Source organism: Lampris incognitus, chromosome 5, assembly GCF_029633865.1.
Source record: "Lampris incognitus isolate fLamInc1 chromosome 5, fLamInc1.hap2, whole genome shotgun sequence".
Classification (NCBI taxonomy): Eukaryota; Metazoa; Chordata; class Actinopteri; order Lampriformes; family Lampridae; genus Lampris; species Lampris incognitus.
In genome coordinates, this window is record NC_079215.1 from 29,784,442 (window position 1) to 29,792,582 (window position 8,141).

Consider the following 8,141-nt stretch of genomic DNA (forward strand, 5'->3'; position numbering starts at 1 on the left):
TACTAAACTAAACTAAACAAACACTCTCTCATGCAGAGGAGGCAGATGAGGGTTCAGGATCCAAGCGCTTCCACGGACAAACGTGAAGCCTCTCCAAGACTCGACAGAGAATATCTGCAGAACAACCCGTTAAATAGTCCCCAACACAGGTGCACATAATCACCAGCTATCAATACGCAGGCGTGTATACCTACCTATGTATCTATATAACTATCTATCTATCTAATCATTCTGCCGCCACCTATGGAACTCTCTCCCACAAGACATTCACAACATTGACTCTTTCAACCTTTAAATCCCATCTCAAAACATCCCTTTTCAAACTGGCATATTCTGTCTGATCCACGTTTCATTGAGTTTTGTGCTGATGATGATTTTATACTTATCTGTTGTATTGACTTTTTATTGTCTACCCTGCTTTGTTTTGATTTTATGCTGTCTGATACAGTAATGCTTGTATTTTTTAACTGTGTTCTGTAAGGTGTCCTTGAGTGCTCTGAAAGGTCACCCTCAAATAAAGTGTATTGTTATTATTATCATTATTATTATTATTATTATTATTATTAATTTGAAGGGCTATTGTTAAAAGAATGTGTTAGGCCTTTTAAAATGAGAAGTGGATCGATCTCAATAAGTCACCTATTGCAATGTTGCTGAAAATATTGAACAGTTCCTTGTTTTTCTGACTTATGGCTTGTTTCAGTAACCATAAATTAATCTATGTAATTGTCATTTAAAAGAAATAAGGAGGACTATCCCCCCACACTACATGGAACCATCAACTGGCGACCTAAATGGGTTTTACTGCAGGTTTGAAAAGCAAACTTTCATACCCCTCACCCTCTCCAGCCACAACACACAACCAACTGCACTCCCAGCCAACCAGCCACTCCCCCCTCCCCACCGAACTCCCACCTGCCCTAAGGATCTGTGTTGAGGACGTGCACCAGTTCTTCCAGAGACAGAAGATCAGGATGGCACCTGGCCCGGATGGCGTGTCACCCTCCTGTCTTAAAGTCTGTGCTGACCAGCTGTCCCCCATTTTCAGACTGATCTTCAACAGATCACTGGAGCTGTGTGAAGTCGACTTCACATCCCGGTCCACAAGAAACCCTGTATCGCAGGATTAAATTACTACAGGCCCATTGCCCTAATATTTGTGGTCATGAAATCCTTTGAGAGACTGGTGTTGGCCCTCCTGAAGGAAATCCCAGGCCCCCTGCTCGACACCCTGCAGTTTGCCTACCAAGCAAACAGGTCAGTGGAGGATGCAGTCAACATGGAATTGCACTATATCTTCCAACACCTCGACTCCCCAGGGACATACGCAAGGGTCCTGTTTGTGGACTTCAGCTCAGCATTCAACACCATTGCCCCAGATATTCTCCACTCCAAACTCACCTGGCTCACTGTACCAGCCCCCATTTGTCAGCGGATTAAAAACTTCCTGACAGACAGGAGGCAGCTGGTGAGGCTGGGCACAATCACATCCAGCACCCAGACAATCAGCACTGGCACCCCCCAGGGATGTGTGCTCTCCCCTCTACTCTTCTCCCTCTACACAAATGACTGCGCCTCAGGTGATCTGTCTGTTAAATACCTGAAATTTGAGGACGACACAACCATCATTGGCTTTATCCGGGATGGTGACAAGTCTGCACATAGACAGGAGGTTGATCAGCTGGCCCTCTGGTGTGGCCATAACAACCTGGAGCTGAACATGGTCAAAACAGTGGAGATGACAGTGGGCTTCAGGAAAATCCCCCAACACTGCCTCCTCCCCACCATATTCAACAGCACGGTGTCTACGGTGAAAACCTACAGATTTCTGGGTTCCATAATATCCCAGGAACTAAGGTGGGTATCCAGCATAGACACAATCATCAAAAAGGCCCAGTAGAGGATGTGCTTTCTCCACCCACTGAAGAAATTCAACCTGCCTCAGGACCTGCTTAGTCAGTTCTACACTGCAATAATCCAGTCTGTCCTCTGCACATCCATCACTTTGGTTTAGATCGGCCACCACACAGGACAGGGAGTCAGGGACAGACTACGACATTACATTACATTACAGTCATTTAGCCGATGCTTTTATCCAAAGTGAATTACAATAAGTGCATTTAACGTAGGAAATCAGGAGAACTACTAGTCATCAGAAGTCATAAGTGTATCTTCTCTCTAAACAAGCATCTAAGAGCAAAACCAGTGCTAAAGTAAAAGCACAAGAAAGAGATTTTTTTTAAATGATTGAATACAAAAAGTGCTAAGAGCAAGTAACAGGGTAGTAGTTCTTGAAGAGGTGATTTTTCAACCTGCGCCGAAAGATAAGCAGCGACTCCGCTGTCCTGACATCAGTGGGGAGTTCATTCCACCACTGTGGGGCCAGGATAGAAAAGAGCTGTGACCGGGTCAATTGGCAGCAGGGGCCTGTCAGTGACGGGGCAACCAGGCGTCCCGAGGCAGAAGAGCGAAGTGGTCGGGTGTGGGTGTAGGGCTTGACAATGGCCTGGAGATAGGAAGGAGCTGTTCCTTTCACTGCCCTGTAGGCTAGCACCAGAGTCTTAAACTGGATGCAAACAGCTACTGGGAGCCAGTGTAGGGACATGAGAAGGGGAATTGTGTGGGAGAACTTAGGGCGGTTGAACACCAGATGAGCTGCAGCTTTCTGAATGAACTCCAGAGGTCTGATGGCCAACGCTGGGGTGCCAGCAAGGTGGGAGTTGCCGTAGTCCAGCCGGGAGATGACCAGAGCCTGGATGAGCACCTGTGGCGTCTCGTCGGTGAAGAATGGGTGACTCCTCCTGATGTTATAGAGGAGAAATCTGCAGGAGCGAGCAACCGATGCAACGTTTGCAGCAAATGACAGTTGGTCGTCCAGGATCACACCCAGATTCCTCACAGTCCGAGTTGGCATCACCACGGTGTTGTTAATGGTGATGGCCAGGTCTCGGTTTGGACAACCTTTCCCCGGGAGAAACATCAGCTCTGTCTTGTCCAGATTGAGCTTCAGGTGGTGTGTTGCCATCCACTCCCAAGAAATCAGTCACGCACGCAGCAATGCGTGTCTCTACTTATGTGTCAGAGGGAGGAAAGGACAAGATCAGCTGGGTGTCATCAGCATAACAATGGTAAGAGAAGTCATGCAAGCGAATAATAGAACCCAGGGATGTCGTGTACAGGGAGAAAAGGAGAGGACCCAGAACCGAACCCTGTGGAACGCCTGTAGTTAGTCTAGAAGGGGGGTGACTCTAGCAGTCTTGAAGGCAGATGGAAAGCATCCTGCCTGGAGGGAGGTGTTGATGAGGTGGGTCAGAAAGGGAAGGGGTTCAGGTGCTATAGACTGAAGAAGAGGGGAGGAGACCGGGTCAAGGGAGCATGTAGTGGGGCGACTGGATGTGATGAGGTTGAGGACCTTGTCGGGGGAGAGGGGAGCGAGGTGGGATAGGGTGGGACGTGGAGAGGTGAGGGAGGGTGCAGAGGGTGGGCTAGTGCAAGGAGCACTAACCGGGTGGTGAGAAAAGGAGGATCTGATGTTGTTTACCTTCTTGTCAAAGAAGTTAATGAAGTCATCAGGGAGAAGGGAGGAAGTAGAAGGAGGAGGTGGGGGTGGGGGTTGAAGAATTGTAGCGAAGGTTTTAAAGAGTTTCTTAGGATTAGAGGCAGAGGATGGCATTTTAGAGTGATAGAAAGCAGCTTTAGCAGCAGAATGGGAAGTGAAGAAAGTGGAAAGAAGAGACTGGAAGTTGAGAAGGTCCTCTGGGAGTTTGCCTTTTCTCCATTTGCACTCTGCCACTCTTAGGCTCCGTCTGTCAGTACGTACTGAGTCGGACAGCCAAGGGGCAGGTGGAGTTGGGCGTGCAGGCCTGGAGGTGAGTAGACGGAGATTGTCCAGAGAAGAGGACAGGGTAGAGAGAAGAAGATCAGTAGCAGTTTCAGAGAGTAGGAGAGAGAACGATTCAGGTGTAGGGATGATAGAGGTAACAGAGGAAGAAAGATCAGTGGCGGACAGCTAAGTCTGCAGAGAAAATCCTTTGTGCCAATCTGCCCTCCATTCAGGACTTATACACCTCCAAAGTCAGGAAGCGGGCAGCCAACATCACTGCAGACCCACCACACCCTGATCACAACCTGTTCCAACTCCTCCCCTCTGGTAGGCGCTATAGAGTACTGTACCCCAAAACAACCAGATATAAAAACAGTTTCTTTCCGCGGGCTGTCATTCAAATGAATGCTTAACACTCAAATAAATCCAACCATTTTGTATATACCGTAGCGAATTGGGGGGGGGGGGGCAGCCCGGGAACCGCCGCAGCCGGGACGAGAACCCGTGTCTTCCGCACCGCGGGCGACAACGTTAACCAGTCGAACAGAATACACGAGTTCGCGTCCCGGCTGTGGTGGTTCCCGAGTGCCCCCCGAATTCGCTGCATTGGTGTCAGAAGTGGGATAGGGCATCCCCGGCCGGACCGTCACAGCCGGGGATCCCACTTCTGACACCAATGCAGCGAATTCGGGGGCTGCCTGGCCGGACCGTCACAGCTGGGACGCAAACTCGTGTATTCTGCACCGCGGACGACAACGTTAACCAGTCGACTAAAGGGTCCGACCCCTTAGCCAAGGGCTAACAAGCCTATTTATCCGTGATCGTTACATTGCCCCCTTCCTTCGAGAAGGGCGTCCCTGGCTGGACCATCACAGCCGGGGCGCGAACTCGGATTTCCCACACTGCGGGCGACAGCGTTAACCAGTCGACTAAAGGGTCCGACCCGTTAGCCAAGGGCTAACATGTCTACTTATTTGTGTACGTTACACTACCCCCCTCCTTCGGGATAGGGCGTCCCCAGCCCGACCGTCAGAGCTGGGGATCCCACTTCTGACACAAATGTAGCGAATTCGGGGGACAGCCCGGCCGGACCGTCACAGCTGTTTCCTTGACAGCAATGCACCTGATCCTTGCTGACGCAAGGATCAGGTGCTTTCCTGGCATGTGGATCAGCTCAGTCATATCTCTGCACTTTCATCATGAGCCGTTGAATTCTTGGTGACATCTCATTGAGGTTCTTTTTGATGATGGCAACTAGTGGACGGTGGTGTGTCCCTACAGTGAAGGTGGGTAGGCCATATATGTAGCCGTGGAACCTCTCTAGGACAAACACTAACCCCAGGCATTCTTTTTCTATCTGAACATATCGACACTCAGTCTCTGTCATGGACCCGGATGCATAGGCCACTGGTTTCCAATGCTCACCTTCAGCCTGTAAGAGTACTGCACCAATTCCATCCTTAGAGGCATCAGTCAATACTGTCACCCTCTTCGTCGGGTCAAAGAATGTCAGCACAGGTGCAGTTGTGAGTGTGTCTTTGAGCTTCTACCACTCATGCTCATGTTTGGCTGTCCATCTGAACTCAGTGCCTTTGTGCGGGAGCTCACGGATGCAGGATGTTTTTGCAGAGAGATTAGGAATGAATTTACCTATAAAGTTAACCATCCCCATGATGCGTAGCACACCTGTCTTGTCTATGGGGCTTGGCATATCCTGTATGGCATTGATTTTTCTTGGTCAGTTTGGACACCTCGTACAGAGAGCTTGTTTCAGGGGAAAACAATTTCTTGGCTCCAAATTTGCATTTGCTCTTGTTGAGTTTCAATCCATATTTTAGTACCCGCTCCAGCACTTTTTTCAGTCTTTCGTTGTGTTCATGAAGTGTGGAGCCCCAGACAATGATGTCGTCCACACAGACTCTGACACCTTCCAGCCCTTCAATGATGTGCTCCATTGCGCTGTGAAATATTTCTGATGCTGAAATTATTCCAAAAGGCAGCCTGAGGAAACAATATCTGCCAAAAGGTGTATTAGAAGTACACTATTTGGTGCTGCTTTCATTCAATTTCAACTGCCAGAAGCCTTATAACGTGTCGAGCTTTGAGAAGAATCTGGCACCTGCCATCTCATTGGTGATTTCTTCATGCTTGGGTATCTGGTAGTGTTCACGCTTGATGTTTTAATTTAGATCTTTCGGGTCCATACATATTCTGAGGTCACCATTCTTTTTCTTTGTGCACACCATGGAGTTGACCCAATCTGTCTGTTTCGCAACCTTCTTTTCACACCAAGCATTGTCATCCTGTCCAGCTCTTTTTTTAGGCAGTCTCTCAGTGGTGTTGGAACTCTTCAAGCAGTATGCACGACTGGCTGTGCATTTTCTTTCAGCTGGATTTTGTATGTGAATGGCAATACACCAAAACCTTTGAAAACATCTGCAAAGTTCTGTATAATGGAGTCAACAGAGTTACTTGGTGTGCTCACTCATGGCTGTGTTGATGCAGTACACTCTTTTCACCAGCCCCAAATCTTCACAGGCTTTATCACCCAGTAGTGACTCAAGTCCTTCAGCAACAACAGAGAAGAATAGGTGATGTGTTTTATTTTTCACCATTACTTTCAGCTTGCATGTGCCTAAACACTCGGTTCTCTGTCCATTGTAGTCTTTCAATTTATGTGTTTTTCTCTATTTTGGGCCTATCTTTTATGTCAGATATGCTGATCAGGTTTGCTTTTGCACCAGTGTCCAGTTTCATTGTGACTAAAGTCCCGTTTATTTGCAGATGTGCTATCCATTTATCCTCTCTCACAGGATTAATTTCTTTCTCTGGCTCATTTTCACAGTTCACTATGCCAACAAAAAATGCCTCACCTAGACCAGTGTCAGCCACAATGTTTACAGAGTTTTCTTTATTCCCCTCTTTTCTTTTTGAGAAGCACTGTTTAGCAAAATGATTATTTCCCTGGAAATAAGAGCATTGCTTACCAAAGGCTGGACACTGTCTTGGCTTGTGCTGTAAACCGCAGCGTTTGCCGCTGAACATCCCATCTGTGCAGGTCGGGTCTGTGTGCGTTTTCTTCCTTGGCTTGAGGCCGCACCAACAGCCGCGCAGTCACTCACGGTCACTGTGCCCGCCGCCATCTCGCTGAACTTCCTCACATGCATTTGGGACAGCTCACTCGCCTGGCAGATCTTAATAGCTCCTTCTAGCATTAGCTCCACTTCCCTCAGTAGCTTTTCTCTGACCTTTTTATCCTCCACTCCAAAAACTCTCTGGTCCTGGATCATGGAGTCTTTTAGTGTAGCAAAGTTGCACAACTGTGCCTTTAGCTTCAGGTCAGTCAGAAAGCTATCAAAAGGCTCACGTTGTTGCTCCGCACGTGAACGAAATACACACCTCTCGTATGTTTCTTTATTCTCTGGACAGCAATGAGCATCAAATTTATCAAACACTTTATCGAGTTTCTTTTTGTCATCTTCATTGTCATACACGAAAGTATTGTACACATCAATGGCGCGTGGGCCTGCTGTTGTTAGCAGTAACGCTACCTTCCTAGCATCTCGCTTTGTTTCCAGTCCCATGGCCGCGATGTACGGTTGAAACTGATGATTGAAGGTCCGCCAGTTGCTGTCGACATGCCCGGTAAGTTTCCAACTCTCCGATGGTTTTAAGGAATCCATGTCGCTCGTCACAATTTACACCTCACTGTAGTTTTACTCCTGGTACCATGGTTTGTTGGTTGTTTTAGAATGAATGGACCGAGACCTTTTCCAAATTCACACCGAAGCTTTTATCTCGCATGCCAGATTGCGTGTTCGCATCTCCCGACCTCTGACCCGAGCACGTCACTAGCCTGCAACATAACATCTAGGATTCTGGGTGACGCAGTTCCTAACAAAGGCATAAAACAACACAAGGGTGTCACCTGATGACCCCGGGTTCATTACTGACGATGTGCCCAGGTTGCACCACATGGTGTATCAAAGAACTTGCACAGTCCTAATGTTAAGCTGAAAGCTAATGCGAGTACAAGCACAGTACAGTTCAAATAGTTAATTTTCTAAATGCTGCACCTTATTGGATTTTTATTTGAGAGAATGTTTATTATGATTTACTTTTAAGTAAAGTTGTGGAGTTAGAAAACAACGAGACACGAGACGTGAGAGTAGACGTAGTCGAGGTAGTTTACTAGCTCCAACTTTGCATGTCATACGTTAGACGACACTGAACTGACTGTGAACCGGAAGCGGAAGTGCATTATCTGACCCCTCGCCTCTTCCCTTAAAGGTACACCGTCCTCTTAGGTGAATGTCTC